The sequence below is a fragment of the Armigeres subalbatus genome, chromosome 2 (genome assembly GCF_024139115.2).
Source record: "Armigeres subalbatus isolate Guangzhou_Male chromosome 2, GZ_Asu_2, whole genome shotgun sequence".
Lineage (NCBI taxonomy): Eukaryota > Metazoa > Arthropoda > Insecta > Diptera > Culicidae > Armigeres > Armigeres subalbatus.
Genome location: NC_085140.1, coordinates 452512796 through 452525089, shown reverse-complemented (window position 1 = coordinate 452525089; position 12294 = coordinate 452512796). Strand labels below are relative to the sequence as shown.

The 12294-nt window shown below is 40.0% G+C and overlaps 1 protein-coding gene across 1 annotated transcript in view; it reads right to left on the bottom strand.

The window, feature by feature from the left end:
• LOC134213770 (transient receptor potential-gamma protein) overlaps nt 1–11660 on the bottom strand; it is a 395710-nt gene extending 384050 nt beyond the window's left edge. Inside the window, exon 1 of the mRNA XM_062693089.1 lies at nt 11404–11660. The gene's annotated coding sequence lies outside the window, so the exon portion shown is untranslated. The remainder of the gene's footprint in view (nt 1–11403) is intronic.
• Nucleotides 11661–12294: the final 634 nt, after the last annotated feature.

Below are 12294 nucleotides of genomic sequence, written 5' to 3'. Positions count from 1 at the left end.
GACTCGACTCGATTTTCTTATGGCGTAATTTGTTCGGCAGTGGTTGGTTAAAAATAATGTTCTATGTCGAAGTAGCCGAGAAGGTATGTAAAAGTTAAATTTCGATAAAATTTCAGTTGAATCAACACGTTGAGAAACTATATCGTTAACAAATGAAACCGTTGCACATTCTCGACGCTCTTTCAAAGTTTGTATATTTATAAGCATGCAACGTGCTTCATAAGATGGAAGAGGAAATGACGTCCAACCTAATTTACGAAGAGCGTATAATAGAAATTGTTTTGTACTGACTCTATTCTTTCTTCATGTGTGGTTGTATAAGGCGACCATACAATGCTACAATATTCCAGTATAGATCGTACATATGAAATATATAGTGTTTTGATTGTGTAGGGATCCTGAAAGTTGAAGCAAAAACGCTTGATAAAGCCTAGCATATTATTAGCTTTGTGGATGATTGTGTTATAGTGATCAACAAGAGTTAGTTTCGAATCTAAAATCACTCCTAAATCCCTAACTCTTTCGTGTCTTTCTACAGTATTGTTCCCTAATACAATTTGTGTATTTGGTGTTATTCTTTTTCTGCTGAATGATATTATGTTGCATTTCTTAACATTCAGTTGCAATAGGCTTTTCTGCACCATGTATAGAACATGTGTATTTCATTCTGGAATATGATTATGTCGTCTTCATTTTTTATTTCCATAAATAGCTTTATGTCATCGGCATAAATTAAAATCTTTATATTTTTGAGAATGAAGGTAATGTCATTTACATATAATATAAATAAAAGAGGGCCAAGATGAGAGCCTTGTGGAACTCCTGAAGTGACTTGAATGGGATTGGATTTCTTTCCGTTAAATTTTATTATTTGTTGCCGGTCTGTGAGATAAGATTCAAGCCATCTAAGGAGTCCTGGCTCAATTCCAATTTTTGTCAATTTGGTGAGTAACATTGGAATGTCAATACGATCAAACGCCTTGCTAAAGTCAGTGTATAGAGCTTCCACGTAGTTACCATTATCCATTGCATTAAGAGAATAGTCAATGAATTCTATTAAATTTGTAGCGGTAGAGCGACCTTTGAAAAATCCATGCTGCTTATTCGTAATTCTGTTTTTAAGTTGTGAAAATAATTTTTCATTGATAATGGATTCAAAAAGTTTGGGAATGCAAGAGATAATGGCTATTCCACGGTAATTACGAATGTCAGATTTTTTGCCTGATTTGATTTGAATAGCTCTCCTGGTAGTTGGTCAACCCCAGGGGCTTTGTTGTTCTTCAGCCGGCTAGTCTCCTCCTGGATTTCCTGGAGATCCGGAGCCGGTAGAATTATGTCCTGCGCGCGTTTCCCCAGGCCCATCACCATACCGCCATCTTCGTCTGCCACATCGCCATTCAGGTGATCTTTGTAGTGCTGCCGCCACCTTTGGACCACCTCACGCTCGTTCATAAGAAGGTTCCGTCAGGCTGTGGCACGTGGCCCTTACGTGAACGGTTGAACTTCTCATTGAACTTTCGTGTGTTATTAGCGCGGTACAGTTGCTCCGTCTCTTCACGTCTTCACGGTCCTGCTGACGCTTTTTCCTCCGGAAAATCGAGTTTTGTCTGTTCCGCGCCTGTTCATATCGTGCCTCGTTCGCCCTCGTGCGGTGTTGCAGCATGCTGCATTCTTCTCTACCACTAACTGCTCACATTCGCCGTTATACCAGCCGTTTCTCTGATCCGGGGACATCGAGCTAAGTGCAGCGGTTGCGGTGCTACCAATGGCGGATCGAATGTTTCTCCAGCCATCTTCAAGGGACGCTGCGCCTAGCTGCTCTTCCGTTGGAAGAGCCACTTCCAGCTGCTGCGCGTATTTTGGGCTAGTCTACCGTCTTGTAGCCGCCCAATGTTAAGCCGCGGCGTCCGACTTTGTAACCTGCCAAATTGCTTACATTATAAATTTACCTAAATTTACTGTACATAAATAATGATTCATAAAACCTTACTTATTATTTACATAAACTACTAGTTATGATTGCTCTAAAATTGCATTACTAGGAATGATCTTAAAGGTAACAGAACAGAATTAAAATAAAACTGAACACTAAAACCTCGAATATTGAAATTACGGAAATCATCCTGTACATCCCTATTCCCATCCCGCATTACGCCCGTAACGCACCGTTGACATCGGCTGTCAACGCGACAGTCCACCACTACCACCGCAAGCCTCGACCAAGAAGAGTAGGAAGGAACGGTTAAAAACAACCGACGGGCGGTGAAAAAGCTCTCTACCAGGTGAACCTTCATAGCAGACAGTTTGTTGTGCGCATTTTTCACATTCGTCTCTTTTTCTCTTCCTCGACCAGTGAAAAGTTGGTGAAAAGACAAAGGCACGCGCTGCCCGATTAGTGACGCGGTCGATAGAGGTTTGTAAAGCCAAGTGAAGTGTTCTCCTGACGAATACGCCGGCGCGCCACGTTTATTGGCCCGGCAGGAAAAGGCATCGATGTCTGTTTGCGTTGACTTGGCCGGAACGACTTGGTGAATTGCCTTCGAAAGTGCCCGACACCGAAAACGCCGGCGTGCCACGTTTATTGGCCCGGTTGCTAAGATCCGCTTAATGAATCAATTCAATCAATTTCTGGAAATGAAAATTGTTCCGAATGATTGTAGGGAGGTGGAGTCTTGTGTTGCTTGAGTTGTTTTATATGACAAACTCCACGCGATTGAATTTGCGCCAACTATTTGTACAACTTGTTGTCAGAGAAGCGTATGAATTTTTATCATTGATACTTAACTGCGCATGATCGCATATTTATAACACCTGCATTTTGGTTGATTTTGTAAATCGTTTGTCAGTCCTTCTCCACAAACTCAATCACTTCCAGCTTACCATAGATAATCAAGATAGTAAAGCCAATTTTTTCTGTTGTGGGATTAGATGCAGTAAATTGAGCTTTCTGAACGATTCACAGGCTTTTTACAAAATGAACAAAAATGTGAGTCAGAAAAAAATATTTTAAGCTCTTTTTTAGTGGAATGTATTCAATCGTCTAAGACGAGTTAAGTAACTCCATTTAATTCCACCAATTATTTCGATATCTTTGCAGATACGTATTTCGACCACATTTCGACCGCCAGGTACTGAAATATAGGGGGAGATCCCCCAGCGCCTTACACCTCTAAATACCGGACACTCCTCAAAACGACACTTGCAGTAGCCCCTCCACCATCTTATGTAGTACATAAAAGCTATTGAAAAGTCCTTTACCTGCGTGGAATATCAGATCCTCATGTTGTAAACTTTGTACTTACTTTATAAGGTTTGAATCAACAATATTAAAATCAATCTAATGCATTCTGATTATGTGGAGATTGTCAATATTATCCATATTTTAAATAACAATTGTGGGGTTTGAGTATATTACCATCAGCGTGTGATTATACATTAACACCTCAGCGTGTCGATAAGTGCGCAGCAAGCCATGACTCGGCCTCTTCTGGTCAGACCTCCGCAGCGTGCACACGCACCCATGGAGAGCTGCTGTCACAACAATTCGCTCCGGCCATTTGGGGCCACACATTTTGGCGATCCTGCCAGGAGATTTGTTGGATCCTGACGCTGATTTCAAAAGATAAGTTGAATCGGTAATGTTAGCACATGTGTTAAAATATCTGATAATTAAAAAAAAAAAACACAAGGCAAAGGGTTGTATTGCTACAAAGCGCGTCTGGAAGAACGCTGCAAAATGGATTGTGGTTTGGAAAATCACAAAGCGTGTCTGGAAGACCGCTGGAAAATGGATTGTGGTTTGAAAATCACAAAGCGCGTCTGGAGGACCGCTGGAAAATGGATTGTGGTTTGAAAATCACAAAGCGCGTCTGGAAGACCGCTGGAAAATGGATTGTGGTTTGGAAAACCACAAAGCGCGTCTGGAAGACCGCTGGAAAATGGATTGTGGTTTGAAAATCACAAAGCGCGTCTGGAAAACCGCTGGAAAATGGATTGTGGTTTGGAAAACCACAAAGCGCGTCTGGAAAACCGCTGGAAAATGGATTGTGGTTTGGAAAACCACAAAGCGCGTCTGGAAGACCGCTGGAAAATGGATTGTGGTTTGAAAATCACAAAGCGCGTCTGGAAGACCGCTGGAAAATGGATTGTGGTTTGGAAAACCACAAAGCGCGTCTGGAAGACCGCTGGAAAATGGATTGTGGTTTGAAAATCACAAAGCGCGTCTGGAAGACCGCTGGAAAATGGATTGTGGTTTGGAAAATCACAAAGCGCGTCTGGAGGACCGCTGGAAAATGGATTGTGGTTTGAAAATCACAAAGCGCGTCTGGAAGACCGCTGGAAAATGGATTGTGGTTTGGAAAACCACAAAGCGCGTCTGGAAGACCGCTGGAAAATGGATTGTGGTTTGAAAACCACAAAGCGCGTCTGGAAGACCGCTGGAAAATGGATTGTGGTTTGGAAAATCACAAAGCGCGTCTGGAAGACCGCTGGAAAATGGATTGTGGTTTGAAAATCACAAAGCGCGTCTGAAAGACCGCTGGAAAATGGATTGTGGTTTGGAAAATCACAAAGCGTGTCTGCAAGAGCGCTGGAAAATGGATTGTGGTTTGGAAAATCACAAAGCGCGCCTGGAAGAGCTGGAAAATAGTTTGTGGTTTGGAAAACCACAAAGCGCGTCTGGAAGACCGGTGGGAAATGGATTGTGGTTTGGAAAATCACAAAGCATGGGAGACCGCTGGTTTGTGGTTTGCAATATCACAAGTCGTGTCTGGGAGACTGCCGAAAAAAAAAGTTGGCAATCTACAAAATCCCAAGGTGGGTCATGGAAGCATTTATTTTTGTTAAAATAAATTTAGATTGAAATGTACAACTTGGCGACTTTAGTGTACATGAGACTACCAGTAAAGCTAGTTCTATCGAAATCTGAGAGATATGGAGATCTATCGTATGCTACAAAGTTGTTTGGAAGGCTTAATATATTATATTAATCTTGAAACTTATTTTGGAATCTACTGACTTAGTAGTCGTAGTGGAATTACCCGTTGGATGAGATATCCAACGTTGCAAGCATTCACAAAGTCATAAGTTTGGAGTTATTGGCTAAATGGACTGGTTAACATAGGTCTAAAATTTAGGTATATACTTATGCTATCTCATTTAAGTATTATATCTCTGCGAAATTTTAGATAAATATCATATCCTAGGCCAGATGTTCCCAAACTACTTGTACATGCGACCCACTTAGCACAATCGCATATTGGTTACGACCCTCCCACATTGGCTTTTAGAATTTGGATAAAATAGGTTTGCGTTAGATTGAACAAACCATTATGAATTGCTTCATATCTCATCATTATATTACTTTGAATTCGAACGGATTTGGATTTGATTGAAATGGATTTGAATTGGATATGGATTGGATATGGATTAGATTTTGGTTCGATTTGGATTGAATATGGAATGGATTTGGATTGGATTTGGGTTGGATTTAGATAGGATTTGGATTAGATTTTGGTTGGAATTAGATTTGGTTGGAATGGATTTGAATTGGATATGGATTGGATTTGGATTAGACATTGGTTGGATTTGGACTGGATTTGAATTGGATTTGATTAAGATTTGGATTAGAATTGCATTTGATTGAATTTGGATTTGGAACGGATTTAGATTGGTTTTGGATTGGATTTGATTTTGATTGGAGCGGTTTTGGAATGGATATGGAACGGATACGGATTGACTGTGGAATGGATTTGGATTGGATTTGGGTTGGATTTAGATTGAATTGAGATTGGATGTTGATTGGAATTGGATTGAATGTGGCTTGGATTTTTATTGGAATTGGATTGGATTTGGATTGGATTTCATTGTATTTGACAAAATCTCAAAATTTATTGTTCTCCATTCACTACATAGATCCAAATCTAATGGCTGTGATAGATTTGTGGGACAAAATAGGGACAAAAGAATGAATCAAGATTCGTCCTTTGCAACTCGTCATTGATCAGCCCACGACCTCCCTAAGAGTCGCGGCCCATAGTTTGGGAACACATGTTCTAAGCGGTTGTTAGCAAGTTCAACATCGATATGCTGAAGGTCAGCTTGCTGGTATTACTATATATGAAGCTGATAATTGGATTTAATGGAAGGTTTAAGATGTTTGATTATTGCTACAATATAAAATGTTTTTGTGAGATTAATAACCAATTTAGTTTAACATTTAAATGATACAACCTATTAACATGCATTTCGTTGTTCTGCGATTAAAAACCACTATGATCAGACAAGTTTATTTTGGAGTTCAGTTTTCAAAGAAAATCATCGGTTTTTCAAAAGCAATATGTTCATCTTCGTCTCGCGCAAATAACTTAAAAAAATCAAAGCGTTCTATGCTAGAGGATTTTTTTTGCCTTTTTTTAATGAGAGAAGAAGGGAAATGTGGGGTTTGAGTATATTACCATCAGCGTGTGATTATACATTAACACCCCAGCGTGTCGATAAGTGCGCAGCAAGCCATGACTCGGCCTCTTCTGGTCAGACCTCCGCAGCGTGCACACGCACCCATGGAGAGCTGCTGTCACAACAATTCGCTCCGGCCATTTGGGGCCACACAACAATCATGATTTGTTAGACATATAATTCAAATGTGGTGCAACATCAAATCCTGTACCCGGTTCCTGTCCCCTGGGTACCGACAGTGAGATTTTGCATGCGCTCAAATAGCCATTCTTACACCTGTTTTGTTAAGCTCACTCAATTCAATTATTTCTTCTAGCTAAACTATCAGTAAGCTATAGAAATAAGCAGAAACAAAAATAGAAGATGTCATTGATAAAGGTGGAAATTTTTTGAAGAATGAAAGAAACATTTAGCTGCAGAGTCTAATTAGCACTACTAACGCTTTTTGTATATCTACTGCTTGAAGCAAATGAAAAATATTACTATTTTATATGATGTCTTTACTCATGTTCAGAAACTTGTCATATTTGAATGTGAATGGCTTATGGCTGATCTCCGCCTATTAAAAAATCTGAACTTTTCTGCATATTTTACATTTATTTGGTTTCTCACCGAAATATGAGGCCTACAATATAAACCTACAAATGCTCTTGATGCTTTAATCTAAAGGTGTTCGCTTCCAAAAGTTTTTATTTTTTTGGTACCGGGGATCCCGGGATTCCAAAAAAATGTTTCCCGGCGTTCGGGAAATCCCGAAATTCAGCAAATCCCAGGATTTTGTATTCCTCGGATGTTCCGGAATGGACTCTCTAGAACTAATAAAACCCTTGTAAATTACTTGATTTTTGGAATTATTCACACAATTGGCCAAATTAGGAGCCACCGTCAAAAACCGGTACAGTTACCCTAGGCCTTGAAAACTACGATTTAGATTAGAATCGATTGCTGAATAAATGGAAAGATTAATTAAAATGCGGTTTTTGTTGATTTAATGTTCGTGATTGCTATGTAGTTATGTTTCTCGCTATAATGGAGAAGTGCTATAATCAGCAAAGTGAAAAATTTCATTTCCCCATATTAATTACCAAGCAAAATTGAAACTATCCGTTTTTATCCAAATCAACTCAAATTTTCGGAGCGTTGCACAATGGCTAAAATCATGTTTTTAAGGTTTGATTCTTCATAAAAGTTGTAGCAAAATTTCTCCCGAAAAACTTTGTCGAGAACACCAAGTTCGTAATTCCGTTACTTTTGGAGATTTTTTCCGTTTTATGTTGTTTTTTTTTCATCATATTATTTTCATTCTCATTTTTACATTTTTTGCATGTTCTAGGAAGTTTCATATAATATTTAAATACCGCCATCGGGGGGTCTGGGTCTGGGGGGTGAGAATGGGTCATCGCTCTCACTGGCAGTCTGGAGGTCAAATAGCAACATCGTTCAAAAAGGTGTCTTATATTTTAGCCTTCTTGCCCCCAAACACATTCAATATAATCTACAAGCATTCTAAGTAGTTGAAACAGTGACCCATTCTCACCCCCATTTGACCCATTGTCACCCCCGACGACGGTACGCCATTTGGGGGCTATTGCGACTTTAAAACTTGAAAAGATACGAAGTTTAAACAGTTTTATTTGATTTTTAGTCATATTTGATTTAATTGCAATTTGACAACGGGCAGATTGTGGCAGTCAATCTCATACGCATAACAAAGTACATACAATGAACTTTAAATTAATACCTGAACTGTAGAGTTGTAGGCGAATGTAAAGAATGTTTATTCAAAAACCATTTCCTACTATACAAAGCAGATATCTATCTCCCATCACAAGCGGTTTATTAATCAATGCACCATGTGTCTCCATATGCTTGTATGCTTATATGCCGAACATGTTCAAAGCTTGTTGGCACAAAAAGCAATAAATCTCCAAAAGTGATGAAATTACGGACTTGATGTCCTACACAAAGTTTTTCAGGAGAGTTTTTGCTACAACTCTCGCGAAGACTTATACCTTGCATGTTGTAAAGTGGAAAAAATAAATTTTACATCTCACTTTTAGGGGGCTTAATTATAAGTCTGAATACCTCTTAAGAAGCGCATCGACCTATTGATAAAATGTGCCAAAGACGCCATTACGCTAAATCACAAAATAAAGGTACAATTAAATAAACGCGCTAAAACACGATTTTAGCGCCCGTGCGTTGTGGTGCAAAACCGTGCCCCCTAGTGTGCATGTATTATCATGTTTTGATTTGATCATTTGCCACTGATTTGTTGAATCAGAATCAGAGAAGAGTTGAAACAACAAAATACACGCGTCAAAGCATTGCTAGCTCATCACGACAACTCGAGCTCCTCCCACGCCAAATTGGCGAAATTTTCGAATATGACCAAATCAATTAAGACCAACAAAATGAAAGAATAAGGAAAACATTTGTCGACAATCAGGAAGGTCTGGTCGAAGGTAATCAAAAACCGGATTTGCGTTCATTTGAATGCATTAAAGCAGTCCCTGGAAAACAGTTGAATCGTTTGGTATATAACACTATGGATCTCCGAGCCTTCTATCAAAATTTTGGTTTTGGAATGATCTTATAGCCTTTACGTATACTTGGTATACGAAAAAGGCAAACAAAAATGATTTCAAATTGCAACGATGAACAAAGCAAGTCGGCTAAAACATGATCAATGACGTTGTTGATTGAGAAGTACAGGACGGAGAAAACCTACGTCAAGGCAGACTTTTCAGAGCTTCCTGAACCGGAAGAAAGCAGGCAAAGGTATTCAAACACATAAAACCTTCGAAGTTCAGACTACTTGTATCAGTGGCTTGAAGAGTGACATTTACATTGCGCCAGTGCTATAAACCAGAACATTTGTGTGAGCAAGTGCCTGGAAAAACGTCTACGGTCTTTCCCGAAGCGACACAATTGTTCCGTTCTGTTTCGGTCAGATTTGGCATCGTGCCATTACGGAAAATTACGGTACACCATGGGCATTACCGCAAGCAAAATGCAAGTGGCAGGTGGTGCCCAAGGGCAAGAAACCTCCCAACACGCCAACACACAATCGAAAACTATTGACCAATCTCAAGCGGAACCTGAAGACGAATCGTAAAACAATTGTGAGCGAAAAGCAGCTCAAGACAAACTGACGTTCTGCGGCAAGCAAAATGAATCAAAACCTATTACCAGGAGTTAACGATGGCCTAGAAATACTTTTTTCTAACTATAATCTTCTATGCATTGGTAGACATTTGTATTAAGACGTGCTCAAATTCCAATACAAAAATCATGATCTTTATTCATCGCGATTCGTTTGAGCTGCAGATTTGATTTTTAACTGATTAAAGCTATTTATTGTGTTTAAACACTCGGCATATAAGGCTGCTACATTCTTATACACAAAATGTATGTTTCTTTGACGTCTATTGTAAAGATTGTATATGAAACTTGGATTTCAATAGCAAAATGATGTGCAATTTTGCGAGGTACCGTCAACTGGGGGGAAGATGATCATTTTTAAGACAAAACATGCAATAACAATGTGTGTTTACATTTTAAATCGAAACAAATATTTTCAAAACATGTACTGCTATACGTTGCAATAATCAACAAATTTAGTTTTCTAAAATGCATTCGCATTTATTAAAATAAATTAAATTATTACACATTTTTTGAGTAATCTGGTTTGGGGTGAAGTTGATCAAGACAGCTCTACTAAAATCATTATGACCTAGTAGTCAAAATACACTAGGTTATTTGTATGAATGTAGAATTTACTACGTAAAGAAGTCTACGAAGTCAATATTTGAAACGAAAATAGAGTCATTTTCATGATTATTATTAAAATTACTTGAAGATTAGAAGTTCTAATTAAATTTATGTTCAGTCTATTCTATTCTCAATGAGTTCAAATAGAAATTTGAAACATGAAGAAAATGTTTGGACTCGTTATTATAATTAGTTTGTAGTGAATTAAGGAATAGGAATACCAATATGCTAAAATCAAAAAGCAATAAATAAAGAGCTCACAAATCTACAAGAAGGCTCTTAGAACTGCTTGAAAATATAGACATATTTCTCACCACTTTTCTTCTTCTGACAAAATAAAAACTATATTCGTCTGTAGATAAAATGTAAGCCAAAACGCATCAGTATGAACATCTCAAAAACAATTTTCCAACCACATCCCAACGGACTATCTGTAAGTGATTCATCCCCATTTTATAGATCATCCTCGTTGGAACAAATAAAAACCATCTATCATAAACGCTGCCTGCTCCACATCCTTTCCACTGCCTACAGTCAGCAGAAGAGCCACCACATGCTTTCACAAATGCAGCTTTAACTCGATTGGCGCCAGCAAATCTCGCTCGTTTGTTCCTCTCACACTCGCATGGATCGTTTAATGCCTTTTCCGTTCACATTCACTTTATCCAACAGAAGAAAAAAACCGAAAGAGGATCAGAACAAACGCCAATGCTTTTCACTGCATCCTCTCCTCTTGTGGTTGCTGTTCCAACTTTGAAACTAATAGCACTGGGGCGAAACATACGAGTGTACTATTTCACTTTCTTGCCTTTTACCATGCCATCATCGCATCACAAACTATTTTTACTTCTCAGGATACATTCTTGAGGCGGAGCACTATTGCACAAATGAGCAATTTTTACACAACTTCCTGTTCCATTATTCCTAAAATTTCACGTTTCGCCATCATAATAAATTTGCCCCACACAAGCAGCCACCTTTTAATCTCGTTCATCGTTTGTGTTCAACGTTACTATTTCTGGCCGTCTCAAAACGATTCAATGCAGATGATTTATCTTCCGATCGTTTTATTGTATCTTCCGTTTGATCGACTACCCAGCAGGCCAAGTATTCAATCTCACTTTAATTAAGCAGAACACAGCTAAGTAGGATGCTGCGATGCAGATCACTGACCTTCGTTGCGTTGGCAATCGTCAGCCGCCACCCCGGCCTGCTAGATTGGTACGGTCCAGCCAATTAATCCACTAGAAGAGGCAAAAAACGGCCAAACCTCCCACTGACCCCCTTTCACACTCACACCCCCACTACTGATCCTAATGAGAAACAATTGCACTTTTCCTACCAAGTCCAACAAAAATCCACATGGGAGCAAGTGCTCTGCCTCTTGAAGGGAAGGGAGAGAGTTTTCCACTTTTCACGTCCGTTCTCGTTCGTAAGTGCCCGGAGACTGAACCAGGCTGGAATCGCATGGACTGCACCAAGGCCCGTCACGGGAACGGTCCTGAGATGCCTTCAGTGGGCCCCTCGGTCGTTTAGTCTGGATCGCGATTTTGCAAAAACCATACAGCACACAGCCTACCAGCCATGGTGGCCGAAGGAACCCAAAACCCGAAACCAAAAGTAACTCACAACTACCCTCGCATCGGTGCACACGTGGGTCTCCGTCGTGGCACGTGGTCTGCCGGGCTGAGAGGCGTCGACGCAGAGAGAGGAGACGCGGCCTGCCGGTGGGCGACGGTGACGGCAAGCTGGGATGGCCCCGCAGCTTTTTTTGCCGTTCCGATCTGATCCCGCACTGATAACAGCTGTGCGGGGTGGTAAACATACTGCTGCTGGGTGCACACTCGTGCTGAGACTTGTTAGTGTGGAGTAAAGAGCGGTACGATGGAAACGCTCTTCGTGCTCGCTTACGAGATTTTCCCGGAAAGCGCACGATGTGGCCAATTTTCAGCTAGTTGTGAATGTTCCTAGAAACATTTCGATCTGTTTATGCCATACAGCATGCTCCCAGTTGGTCTCACGTGAAACTTTGCTGGAGGTGTCTATTCGATTCAAACTGTTCGC